Genomic DNA, 7,353 nt, shown 5'->3' with positions numbered 1-7,353 from the left:
TGATGGTACTAAAAGTACTGTAAAACTCAGGAATTCCGAGTCTGTAATTAGAAATGTTAGGGTTTTGAATACTCACATAGAAGTAGACAAATCGAAAATTAAAGATGTCCTTTCAAAGTATGAGGTTGTCAGGCAAATAGTCAACGAAAGGTGGGCTTCGCATTTCAAGCTGCAGTGCTTTAACGGCATTCGCTCCGTGGAGATGGAAGTGAAGGCAAACATTCCCTCCCACATCGTTGTTGACGGGCATAAGGCGCATGTTCTGTACTCAGGGCAAAGCCCTACATCTCATGTATGTAACGAGTCTGGTCACCTCCGTCAGGACTGCCCTCGCCGTGTTTTTGTGCTAACAAATAACCTTACGCAACGCCGGAAATTAACACTCAACGATTTGTTGCCAGCCAGTAATACAACAGAGCCGGCGGCTGTCGTGGATCCTGTTACTACCTCTGAAAATGTTGCACTTAATGTTAATGAATTTCCGTCTTTAAAACCTGCATTAACTGCTGAAATTCCGTCCCGTGACAGCGAGATTCCCACTGAAAAGTGCCCTCTAGAGGACAGTGAAAAAAATGTTGGTGAGGACTCCTCCTGTGAAACACCCGTTGCCAGGAAGCCGAAGCCCAGTCCTGAAGATCGGTTGGAAGTGGAAAAATGAGATGAAATGCAGGTCGATGTGGCTCCCACTTCCGCACAAGGAATTATACCGCCACGAACAGACAGTGACGCAGCTGGTAGTGACCTTTCACGGAAATGTGACCCTGAGCCTGAGGTCACAGCTGCAATAACCGCATCAAGTGTACAGCCCATACAGTGCGAACAGTGCGAGGAAGAGCGCTAATGCGCTGCTTCCTGGACTCGGGTAGGCGCGCCGGCCCCGAATCGAATCCGCCCGGCGGATTAACGACGACGGCCGGTGTGCCGGCCAGCCTGGATGTGGTTTTTAGGCGGTTTCCCACATCGCACTTGGTGAATACCAGGCTGGTCCCCACGTTCCGCCTCAGTTATACAGCACGCAGACATCTGAACACATTCGCACTCCTTCATGGGTTTCACTAGACACAGACAGTTTGGGTACACTAATTCTGTCCTGGGGGGTATAGGGTGGCGGCAGGAAGGACATCCCTTAAACTTAACCTGCCAAATTCGTTTAACCATGGTCGACCCTGCGTAGCCGCAGGACAAGGCGCAAGCGATAGAAAATAGAAATCAAAACTAGACATGATTGTCGTAATAGGAATTCCGCGATCGTTCATTAAATAAAAATATGGCGTTTCAGTCCTTGATCGCTATTCTTTATTTTCAATGACCGGTTTCGGGCTAGCTGCCCATCTTCAACTTGTCAGTACAGAACATGCTGACATGACAGCGAACCGATCAAAGACTGAAACGCCATATTTGTTATTTTAAAAAAAGAAATATTTTCATTTTATATTATATTTTTTCGCAATATTCGTAAATAATGGAAAATCTTCTTTTGAAATTGTTGTAGAATTTAATTTTACTTTCACTGTGTGGACGAATCTTACAACTTTTTGAACTTTCATCACGTCTAGTCTTTCTCTTTGACTGTGTCAAGCAAGTGTAGGTGGCACAAAGATGAAGTCCGATTACAATGGGAGCTGGAGGTGTGAATACAATAAGATTTCCGATGCGAAGAAATCGTTCACCAGTTGCGTTAAAAAAATTTCGTAACGCAACTACTGTGTTCACATCGGCATTGTTCAAAAACAGCTGCTGAAAATGATGAACAAAAATGTAAATGGTCTTTGCGTTGGGCGGAGAAGTGTGAGGGGAAATGACGACATAATCCGAGCTCGGCGCTACCGACAGAAACTGCAACGTTTAACTTCCTCACGCAATTTTGACATTGCAGCTCCGAGGTCGCTGGCGTTTGCGGAAATAATAAAACATGGTAGTCCGTATGAAGTGTTCTGGAGAAATCCGATATGTGACGAAACCGAGCGACATAACCATCGGACACCTTTTATTGTGCCATTTACATGCATTACCATTGTTAGTAAACTGGTTATCGCCAAGCGCGAGGGCGCATCGTTATCCTTTTAATTCTTGCTCTAAGAGGGATAAGTAGGCTGCTAGCTTGTTGATGTACAGACTATCTAATAATAAATCAATACCTAAAGATACAGCTCTAAAAATGGCAGTAATTTACAAAGTGCAGCCGATATTTTTGTAGGCTAGTACGTCGATATTTTTTCCGTCGATGCATCGATTCCTTTATCCGATAGGTACAGAGCTGATGACGACAATCTTTTTAAATATCGTTTGTTGCGGTGAATCGGCAAGCGCCGGCTCGACGATGAGGAACAGATGTAAGTAGGCTGTTTAGGTTTTTTTTATTGGTAACGCCACCTCTGTATGAAAATCACTGGCTGTGCTGTGGGCAGTCTGTGTCTGCTTTGCATTGTTGTAATACTCGCCATTGTAGTGTTGGGCAGCGGCAGCTGGATGTGAACAGCGCGTAGCGTTCCGCAGTTGGAGGTGAGCCGCCAGCAGTGGTGGATGTGGGGAGAGAGATGGCGGAGTTTTGAAATTTGTCATGAACTGCTATATTTATATATGATGATATCAAGGTAAATACATTGTTTGTTCTCTATTAATATCTTTCATTTGCTAACTATCCCTATCAGTAGTTAGTGCCTTCCATAGTTTGACTCTTTTATTTAGCTGGCAGTAGTGGCGCTCGCTGTATTGCAGTAGCTTGAGCAGCGAAGATTTTTGTGAGGTAAGTGATTTGTGAAAGGTATAGTTTAATGTAAGTCAGGGCCATTCTTTTGTAGGGAATTTTGAAAGTCAGATTGCGTTGCGCTAACAAAATATTGTGTGTCAGTTTAAGCACAGTCTTGTACAATTGTTGAAAGGGGACGTTTCATAAGGGATAGTTAGCAAATGAAAGATATTAATAGAGAACAAACAATGTATTTACCTTGATATCATCATATATAAATATAGCAGTTCATGACAAATTTCAAAACTCCGCCATCTCTCTCCCCACATCCACCACTGCTGGCGGCTCACCTCCAACTGCGCAACGCTACGCGCTGTTCACATCCAGCTGCCGCTGCCCAACACTACAATGGCGAGTATTACAACAATGCAAAGCAGACACAGACTGCCCACAGCACAGCCAGTGATTTTCATACAGAGGTGGCGTTACCAATAAAAAAAACCTAAACAGCCTACTTACATAGCCCCCATGCTCCCCACAAAAAATTTTTACAAATTGGATTGGGCAGTGGCCAATACAGATTTGAAAAAAAATTTTCATAATTACAATAACAAAGAAATCAAATGCACACACTTATTGATACAATGTTGGTCAAAAGCTAAAAATTTCTCACAGTCCATAAAGACAGTCCTCATCATTCGTCACAGTAAAATTGCAGTGTTTTTCTCAAAGTCTGACCAGTAAAAGACAATGCACACAGACGTAGTGGATTTCCATGCAATCTTGAAGAAGTAGTGTCCTTCCATCGGAAAGACAGTGCTGACTCTTGGGTCACAACACAGCAAACCCACAGCAGAGTCATTCGAAGTTTTGAAGAATATTGGTAGGTCATCACAGAGCAGACCCACTGTAGTCCTGGTAGAGAGTATGGTATTGGTGGGCCACCAGAGGTGCAGACCCACTGTAGTCCTTGTAGAATGGTGGGCCATCAAAGATGCAGACCCACTGTAGTCCTTGTAGAGATGGCTAGCAGCCATCCGTTGCGACTGTGCAGGTGCACAATCACCATCGAAGATTCTTGTGGCGAATATAGCAAGTCCATAAACCACCACTTGTGCACTCACAAAGTTTCTGGAATTGTCCTTCGAACCCGCAATGCTGTTATCCAGTCCCTTGCTGAATCATTAACACACGTGCAAACACTATCAGTCCCTACTTCTCACATATTGTCCATATACTATGACCAACAGAAACGTGTGCAGTGAAATGTAACTAACAAGTTAATAATATCATGAACTGGTGACAATTACAATTTTATAACATAAGAATGCAATAACAAAGGTACAAAACACATCATTAAAAACATAATAATACAGATAACATTTGTAGTAATGGGGGCTTTACAAAAGAATAGAAATAAACATATACATCAGTGTTACAGGAATTATGACATAAGTAAATACATAAAAGATCAGAATAACTTTTGAAACATCAACTTTACACATGAGCATTAAAACAAAACAGAATTAATAATGTCTAACATCTTTACAAAGTAAATAACATATTATTAATGCCAATTATATTCGAGGATAACAGTATTCCTCATCATAGTGAATGTAGCTTAATATTAAAAGAAGAAAAAATTCTATGAAACTACACAGAGACAGGAAGAAAACAAATACACAAGGGTACACAAACATATAGTGGGATAACACAAAAGGGAAAGGACAGGGTTTGTTTTACTGCAGTATTTTGCATGGAGATCTCCCTTTGTTCATCATTATTCCCAAAAAGTCCTATCTAAGCCTGCCTTCTGTATTTTGTTCATATTTCTTTCAAAATAAATATGGCTCATTGTACAATATTCATTTAGGCCCAAATCGTTTTCATATAACTTTCAAAGCATTCTTTCCCTATTCTCCATAGTTAGGTTCTTATATAGTCTACCCCCTCTTAAGCTAACTTAAATCTACTGAGCTCAGATCCTAAACTAAGGGACGAGGCAATGCAGCAGCACAAAACAAGTAACACAAACAGCAATGACCAAAAAAATGGAAAATTGCAAAGCAAGCTACAGTAAATCTAAATTAACAGAAAAAATGCAAAATTACAACTAATATGAGCCAATGTGCAGCAACAAGAAAAGCTTAACAGAGTAATACAAAGTTAAATTTAGCAGCACTATGCCTGGCAAACAGCAGTAACTTATACCTAAACATGACACAGCTCAAGCAGAAAAAATATTACAGTAAAAACAACAATGCAGATACGGGAAATGTATATTCACATCTTAATGTCTATGTAATTAAAGTGGTGCACCACAACAACTTATTGTAAAAGAAATATTACCATGTACTTGAAAAGAAAATTATGTGTTACTGTTACTAGTTCCTTCTTATTGTTCTTTCCTTTCCAAGTGCTCCTTTTTTAAAGAATGTGGATCATAAAATAATTATTTAATAGATCTGTTGACAGAAAGTGTTCACATTAGCAAATGCATTTTATTTTATAAAAGCAATGCTGCAACACAGCTGGAAACCAGATATCAAGTGAAATAAGCAACTACGAAAAGCAAAGCATAAAAATATCATTCAATAGTCATGTGGCATTTCGTAAGTCAGTAGCTCTCAACTCTCGTAGAAAGACACTTGTCATAATCAGGTGTGCAGATGTACGAATATTTCCCATCAATTCATAAGCATTTCAGTAATTAGCACAAAGTACGAGTAATCATATGTTTTCAGGTAATGAGCGTGTAATATTTGCGATGCTTTCTACAAAGGAATGTCAATAGCAAGGTTAATGGAAGTAATGAGGGTGTCGCATTTGCAATATTTTCTCTAAAGGAATGTCAATGGCGAGGATAAAGGCCTGCCTTTTTTCTTTTTTTTTTTTTCTACCTGTGCTTCCGGAAAGGCACACCCTAATGGCTTGTTCTCCAGGTGTTTGACACAGCTGCGTGCCCACGACGCATTACGTGCAGGTGGTCACTTAACTTTCTTACGGGAATATTTACGACACCAGTTTCCGCTACAGTGACAGTCTCACATAAAAATATTTCACAGGTCAAGAATTAGCGTTGCAAATCTGTAGAAAGAAAATCCTATAAATATAAGTGTCCAAATAAAATATTCGTCAGCATTGTGATACAGTCACGCATATACACACACATTTCATAACTCTTAAAGTACGATTCTTGGTTTCCAACAACCTTTTCCACAAATCAGAGTCCCTAAACACTACTCATTATTCCTTACTATGTAAGTAGGCTGTTTAGGTTTTTTTTATTGGTAACGCCACCTCTGTATGAAAATCACTGGCTGTGCTGTGGGCAGTCTGTGTCTGCTTTGCATTGTTGTAATACTCGCCATTGTAGTGTTGGGCAGTGGCAGCTGGATGTGAACAGCGCGTAGCGTTCCGCAGTTGGAGGTGAGCCGCCAGCAGTGGTGGATGTGGGGAGAGAGATGGCGGAGTTTTGAAATTTGTCATGAACTGCTATATTTATATATGATGATATCAAGGTAAATACATTGTTTGTTCTCTATTAATATCTTTCATTTGCTAACTATCCCTATCAGTAGTTAGTGCCTTCCATAGTTTGAATCTTTTATTTAGCTGGCAGTAGTGGCGCTCGCTGTATTGCAGTAGCTTGAGCAGCGAAGACTTTTGTGAGGTAAGTGATTTGTGAAAGGTATAGTTTAATGTTAGTCAGGGCCATTCTTTTGTAGGGAATTTTGAAAGTCAGATTGCGTTGCGCTAACAAAATATTGTGTGTCAGTTTAAGCACAGTCATGTATAATTGTTGAAAGGGGACGTTTCACAGATACCATCTTCATATAGTAAAGGTTCACCGGCCATTGAAGTTCTTTTTCTGTGCCGATGCACACGCATTGCCCGAACTCTTACGGGACTCGGTAAGATTGTCTGCCACGAGTAACGAGTGTAATGGGCAGGGACACTACGAATGTAGTGTGTGGACATTAAGTTGGGAATGTGGGACTCACGGGGAGCGTGCAATGGGTAAGTCCCTGCAGTCGCACTATCCTCTGTGCCCTCGGTGGCTCAGATGGATAGAGCGTCTGCCATGCAAGCAGGGGATCCCGGGTTCGAGTCCCGGTCAGGGCACACATTTTCAACTGCCCCATTGATGTACATCAACGCCACCTATCCGTGGTCCCTGTCCACTTCCTCCCTATTCGCTCTCTGAGATTCCCACACGAGGTCAGACGTATCTGTGCATACGCACTGAAGAAGGTGCATCAATTGCCCAACAAGGCGACTCAAATTACACTCCTGGAAATGGAAAAAAGAACACATTGACACCGGTGTGTCAGACCCACCATACTTGCTCCGGACACTACGAGAGGGCTGTACAAGCAATGATCACACGCACGGCACAGCGGACACACCAGGAACCGCGGTGTTGGCCGTCGAATGGCGCTAGCTGCGCAGCATTTGTGCACCGCCGCCGTCAGTGTCAGCCAGTTTGCCGTGCCATACGGAGCTCCATCGCAGTCTTTAACACTGGTAGCATGCCGCGAGAGCGTGGACGTGAACCGTATGTGCAGTTGACGGACTTTGAGCGAGGGCGTATAGTGGGCATGCGGGAGGCCGGGTGGACGTACCGCCGAATTGCTCAACACGTGGGGCGTGAGGTCTCCACA

The 7,353-nt window shown here is 42.2% G+C and overlaps 1 non-coding gene across 1 annotated transcript; it reads left to right on the top strand.

Annotated features, from left to right (window-relative positions):
* Nucleotides 1–6,739: 6,739 nt before the first annotated feature.
* On the top strand, nucleotides 6,740–6,814 carry Trnaa-ugc. The gene has a single exon. It is a non-coding gene; the product is annotated as a tRNA-Ala (tRNA).
* Nucleotides 6,815–7,353: the final 539 nt, after the last annotated feature.

The sequence above is a fragment of the Schistocerca americana genome, chromosome 2 (genome assembly GCF_021461395.2).
Source record: "Schistocerca americana isolate TAMUIC-IGC-003095 chromosome 2, iqSchAmer2.1, whole genome shotgun sequence".
Taxonomy (NCBI): domain Eukaryota; kingdom Metazoa; phylum Arthropoda; class Insecta; order Orthoptera; family Acrididae; genus Schistocerca; species Schistocerca americana.
Note: the sequence above shows the minus strand (reverse complement) of the source record. Positions and strands in the feature narration are given on the sequence as shown.